Consider the following 6,859-nt stretch of genomic DNA (forward strand, 5'->3'; position numbering starts at 1 on the left):
ATCAGCTTATCTCTTGGGCAGGTGAGTAGGTAGCGGCAGCTGCAGAGATACAATGGTCTGGCTTCTACTAGCAACATTATAATCAACAGTTTGTAGTGATCTGACATCATATTTAAGTCACTACACAACTCAATTGACTTGTCCCACAGTTCACCTCATATTAACATAAAGAAAGTAAATTCCACACAGAGTGTTCATTTAGGTAATAGCCGTAACTGCCTTTGTGTTCTGTATGGGTATTTCTGACAGATTAATTGCTATAACGTCAGTAGCACCATGTATCAATGTATTACCATCCAGTCAAATGTTACCAAACTGAAATTGACGTAATGCCATGGAAATTGTTTCAATCTACCCTTGCTTGATTAATTTCTCAAGTTCAGCCAAAATTTTACTGTGTCCTAATACCACAGACAAGCCCCTGCTGCCAGATTCCAGATTTTCTCCGGCTCTTCTATTTCCCCCAGAGCCAGCCAGAGGCTCACGGCATTTTGAGGTTAGAGATATGGGTTTTTTGTGTTCAGTTGAGGCTAACTGGACTAATCAGATCAGTGGTGAATCTCTGGTTTCATAAATGTATCAGGGATAGGATATAGGAGTTAATACAGAAAGGATTATGCAAAACACTTGTATCTTCAGCAAAGACTAACTTCCACAGTGTTTGATGCTCAACAGTAAGCTACTGTCTTCCAGCACCTGGTTGCTTTGCAAAGTAGTCAGCTTGAATGCCGTGATATGCAGAATACCCCACAGCTAATCTATTCAGACAATCCTTGAATGCTTCAGTTTATTGTGATCTCTCAAAGCAAGTAAATAAGTAAAAGAATGTTCCTCTGCATGCAGCTATTGTAATATTCTAACGAGACACTGCAGCTTGGAAGAGCCTGGCTAATGCTGCAGTCTTCTAAATCTTTTCTTTCTGTTTTCATTCTGTTCCTAAAACACTGATTCAGTGCTGCTTTGTACAGTCTCCCTGCACACCTCTTTGCCATTGATCCCAGTTTCTATTAAAACAGTCTCTTAGTCCCCATTACTTTCACTTTCTGCTGTTCTATTCTATGTTTAATACACCTCGTTATTTTGATACAGTCCCTCTCCTTCCTCCCAAAACATGAAGATTGCCTCCTCCTCCTTGTCTTGCTCATACTTTTACACACTGCCCTATGACTTTTTCTCCCTCCAACAGAGCCTCCTTCCTCTGAATCTTACACAAGTATCTCCTCAGGGGGAGCTATACTGGAAAGAAAAGGAGCTAATAAAAAAATGTGTGACAGATTAGAAGTTAATAAGTAGGGAGTTATAATAAAAAAGCTTCAGGTGAGCCCAAATTAAAACAGCATCCAAAATATATAAAGCTATTTAAAAATAAGGAAAACAAATAACAGCATTAATTCTCAGACACCACGAGCCCCATTTTCTTTTCTTTTTGTGTAGCCACCAGTTGCTGTGCAGTCTCTGGGAAACAATGACTTAACCAAAATCCTCAGGCTTTTCTGTTCTCACTGTTTTTGCTTCAGCATTGTGATCTAGAGAAATACTAAAAGCCAGAGGGAGATTTTACAGCTTATGTGTTCACTACAAGAACACCTCTAATCTTTGTCATTGTAACTATACAATAGAGCTGAAAGACTGAAGCCGCACCATATGTACCAACAGTGACCTGTTTTTTAATAATAATAATAATGATATTAGTAGAATTTCAAGCTTCTGTTACTCATTCCTTCCTGTGGTGCAGCACAGGACCATCACTGCTTTTACTCCAGAGATCTTAATCCAGCCTCTGTGAGAACTGATTTGTTGGGGATTTCAAAACATCCTCTGAGATCATACAGAGTTTTATGCCAAAACCCTCACATAATCTCTCTCAAAATTCTAATATGGAGCTATTTCTAGGTCATTTGCTTCTTTTGGTCTCTTTGCATTCAACTCCTGCTCTTTAAATAGCAAACCCAGGTTTGGCTGGGGGGTTTGAACTGTACGGGGGAAGTGCCTGTAGTGTGAGGTGAGTGGATACAGCTGCTTCCACAAGATCACAGAATCCTTTGGGTTCAGCACAGCAAGGCAGTCAAGTGTATGCTCAGGGCCACCACCCGCCAGCACACTCTGCAGTTGTACAGGTATCTGATCTGATGAATATGACATTTAAACTAAGGTTTCAGTGAAGAAACATGATTTCTAGGGTCTTTTGAATACTAATGTCATACACCTTTGTTTTGCCCAAACGCAGCATAGGGTTTAATACCAAAGCTGAAAAGAGAGTAAACACATCTCACAGTGCTGCCGGGAACTGAATTCTGAGGAGGACTTGCATAACAACAATTTCATCTTTTAGTACAAATAAGGGAGTGGAAAAAACGGCAAACAAAATAAGGGTGTATGACTCAAAAGGAAAAGTAAGGAGTAATCATTAAAAATAGTGCACAATGAGATGTTTCACAAGTGTATTCAGAATTTGATGTGGTAAAAGTTCATGAGAGATTTTCTGGCATGGCTTGGATGGTGTAAGGAACTACACTGACATTTTGAAGATCTTTCTAAGCTAAAGGAACAAAAGAAATGAGCTAAAGCAGCTTCTTCAGCTCAGTACAAGCATAATTTCCTTAGAGAATGGAAATGCATTTTCTGAAGCCACCTAGCTGAAACTCATTAAGCATTCATTTATTAATTCAATGCTTTTAAAAACACTGATAGCAGCAACCCACCAGTGTGAACACGTGATGCAGACAAATAAGGAGATACACTGATAACACAAATAACAGTGAGTAAAATTCACCATATGCATTTAAAAAATACATTATAAAAAGTAAATTCTACATTATAAGAATGCACTGAATGCATTATTTATTGAAAAATAATAAGGCAAAAGTCTTCATAGATAATGAAAAGAAAACGTCCTCTTTAGGAAAGGCTAATCTTTATTTGGGAATTATATTGCTCTCCTGAAGTATGATGTTCTCTGTAGAAACAGAGGACCTCTCATATTTAAGGTCAATAGTATTTATAAGCAGCTTTTTAATTTAGATTTTAATTTATACTCAAGGATTTTTAAAGCAGCTCTTAATCGCAGAATCACAGAATATTTAGGTTGGAAATGACCTTTAAGGAATCATCAAGTCCAACCATTAACTCAGCATTTCCAAGGCCACCACTAACCCATGTCCACGAGTGCCACATTTACAAGTCTTTCAAATACTTCCAGGAATGGTGACTCCACCACTTGCTGGGCAGCCTGTCCCAGTGCTTGACAACCTTTTTGGTGGAGAAATTTTTCATAATGTCCAATCTAAACCTCCCCTGGCACAAGTTAAGGCCTTTTCTTTACATGTAATGCTCAAGATCAAGGACTATTTTGTCCTAACAAGTTATAAAATTATATATTAGTTCTTCTACATTTTGGTTAAAGACAGAGTATTTCATTGCTAAAATGTTAACTTAATTCAAAACTTTTTCTGACATTGCTGGATGTCATGAGCTCTCCCTCCCATCCCAACAAAACTGAACATATTAGATGCTTGAGTTTCTTCTTTGTGGCCTATCACAGGACCCGCTCCAGTATGCCTAGGTGTCTCTTGTACTGGGGAACACAGAGTGGGATGCAGCATCCCAGGTGGGGCCTGATCAGGGCTTAACAGAAGACCCATAACATTTGAATAGAGCTTCTAAATCAACATGTGGGGCAATACTTTAAAAGATTGTTCAAATAGAAAGTATAGTTTTCTTAAAACCAAGTTCAGAGACTTTCCTGCTCTTTCCATAAAATTCCCCCTGGGGGTTTAAGTTCATTTTTAATCCATGTGTTTTTCTTTTGGGTTATAAGGTTTATAGAAAACTTCCTGTCATGTTTTATTCCCTAGCTCAGCATTTCCAATTTGATTGTGGAAGGCAGAACCAGCATTAGAGTTACAACCACACATGGGAAGTTCAGGGCAAAGGATTAAGACAGGGCTTACTCCAAATTTTCACCTATACTTAAGTAACTTTTGTCTTACGTAGTCTATTTCTCCACCCTTAGGCAGTGGGTTTTTGGCAACTAAAATGGCTGCTTGAACATAAGACCAGCCCTAATGGAGAGCAGAACATCTGGAGAATTGAATGCTGGTTCTACATGGCTGAAAAATCAAATTCAAACAGCTGTCTTTGGAACTCTAAACTGGCAGTCTGCTGAACCTCCTCTGACTGGTGCACATACCCCACTGCCTTTAACAATCAAGACTAGTCAAGAAGTATTTATTTGTCTGTAAGAAAATATAGTAAGATCTGACAGGATTCAACATGACTTCACTGGTGAACTGGATTTGCTGGCCGTTACAGTATGCAGATTGGCTGAAAGCATCTGAAATCCATTTAGCTGGGTTTTATTTTGTTTAAACAAAGAAGAAAACAAAGATTCACAACAAATGTTGCAATCCATGCAGATAAGAGGATAACAGGAGAGGCTACAGATGGAATTCATATTCTAAGTCTCTAGGTAGGGAAAAAAAATCCAAACATTATTTCATTTCTGCTTTTGCATGGTGGCAGATAGTCTGATGAAGAGCTGAAAGGCCAGCCATGGAGACACGCAATACTTAAAAGCAGGCAGGTAAAACTGATGTGTTTGAAAATGTGTACTTAAGCCAGTTTAAAGGCTCAAATAAAAATTAGATCTTCCTTACAAGAGGGAAGACAATACTTTAGGAAACTACAGAAAGACAGGGAATCTCAAGCAATAGATATGAAAAATCTAAAACAAGCATAGGAAATGCTGGCATCAGTAAACTCTACAGTTAAAATGTCAAGATTACACAGCATGTGTATAATCACACAGGCTCACTGTAGCTTCATAGAGACTGAATGTGTTCTCACTACAGTTCTGAACATTTCTGATTTCAAGGAAGAAACTGCAGATGTTTGCTACTCAAATTAGAGATTACCCTTTCTTCATAATGCATGTATGTATGTATGTAACTATAGGAAAAAAGGAGAGAAAGGGAAAAAAGAGCTTACTCTTTTCTTAGGACTTGGAACTTCAAACAGGAAAGCAGCTATGAAATATTCTAGTCCTGACATACATTATGTTAAAAACACCCCCCATCACACATTATATAGATAAATGTAACAATGTAAGAAAATTATGTAGGGAGGGAACGGAACTAGTATTATAATACAACATGGCCTGGAGTGATTTATTTTTTGCTCCCAAACCAGGAGAAATTTGATAGGGCATTCCCAAATCAAACCACAGGCAAGTTAACATATTATTTAATAGTAATATATCAATTTAGAGTAATGGTTAATATTTCAGAAGTACAATCACCTTTAGCGTGCTTATGAGGAACATCACACATCATTTCAGAAAGCCATTTTCTGGAAAAACTATGTTGACCCTGGCTGGATACCAGGTGCCCACCAAAGCTGCTCTGTCACTCCCCTCCTTGGCAGGGAGAGGAAGTACAATGAAAGGCTTGTGGGTTCCCCTTATGGGCAGGGAAATATCACGCAGTGATGACTGTAATGGGCACAGTAGGCTGACCTGGGGAGAAATTATTTTGTTATCAATCAAATCAGAATAGGATAATGACAAATAAACACCAATCTTCAGACCACCTTTCCCCCCTCCCTCCCATCTTCCCAGCCTCAACTTTACTCCTGAATTCTCTACCTCCTCTTCCTGCATCATTGCAGGGGAACAGGGGATGGGGATTGTGATGAATTCATCACACATTGTCTCTGCTGCTTCCTCCTCCTCAGGGGAAGACTCCTCGCACTCTTCCCCTGCTCCAGCGTGGAATCCTTCCCAAGGGGCACTGTTCAAGAGAACTAGCAGGCTACAGTTTGCCTGATTTCACAAGGGCTTCTCACAGGGTCACAGCCTCCTTCGGGCATCCCCCTGCTCTGGCGTGGGGTCCTCTAGGGGCTACAGGTGGAGATCTATCTGCTCCACCATGGACTTCCGTGGACTGCAGGGCCACAGCCTGCCTTACCATTGTCCGCACCACGCGCTCCAGAGGAATCTGATCTGGCACCCAGAGCACCGTCTCCCTTCCTTCCCCATTGACCTTGGTGTCTGCAGAGCTGTTGCTCGCATATGTTCTCACTCCTCTCTGTCTGCAGTTGCTCCTGCACAGTAACTTTTTCACCTTCTTACATACATTACCCTAGAGGCACTACCACCGTTGCTGATGGCCTTGGCCTTGGCCAGCAGCGGGTCCGTGTTGGAGCCAGCTAGCATTGGATGTATTCAATATGGGGGAAGCTTCTGGCAGCTTCCCACAGAAGCCACCGGTGTAGCCACTCCCCACAAACCTTACCATGCAAACCCAATACAGCCTTACATTTAGATATACCTTTGCTAGTGTTCACCATAATTGCAACATTTATTAGTTCTTTTAATGATCAGATGATGTGAATAATATTTCTCTGACAAAAAATGCATCCTAGACCTACATAGGTTGAATAATACTGAAAGGTGATTAAATTTAACATGTTTTCATAACTGTTTAGGTGAATGATTAATTTTTAATACTTGTGATGTTCACTTGAAAAGGAATTTGAAACTGAGTAGGTAGTTGGAAAACACTGTGCAGAACCTTCTCTAGAAATTCAAGTATATCAACACTAAAATCATAGGATGGTATGTTCAAAATACTACGACTTAATTCCGAGCCCGGGAGACACCGCGGCAGCCCTGCCGAGGGGCGGGAAGGGGAGCGCAGGGTGTGCTCCCGTCCGTCCGGGACCAGACCGCCCACTTCGGGACTTCGGTACCCGGCGGGGTGAGTGCACCGTTTTTGACACTGCCTCCACCTTCGCTGGGGTGGCTGGGCCCTTTGGGCCCAGCCCCTCCTGTGGCAGCAGCCCCCCGGCGGCTCGAACGAGC

Source organism: Neopsephotus bourkii, unplaced genomic scaffold (assembly GCF_033783945.1).
Source record: "Neopsephotus bourkii isolate Nb327-2 ecotype Australia unplaced genomic scaffold, CSIRO-AGI_Nbou_v1 NB_547, whole genome shotgun sequence".
Classification (NCBI taxonomy): domain Eukaryota; kingdom Metazoa; phylum Chordata; class Aves; order Psittaciformes; family Psittacidae; genus Neopsephotus; species Neopsephotus bourkii.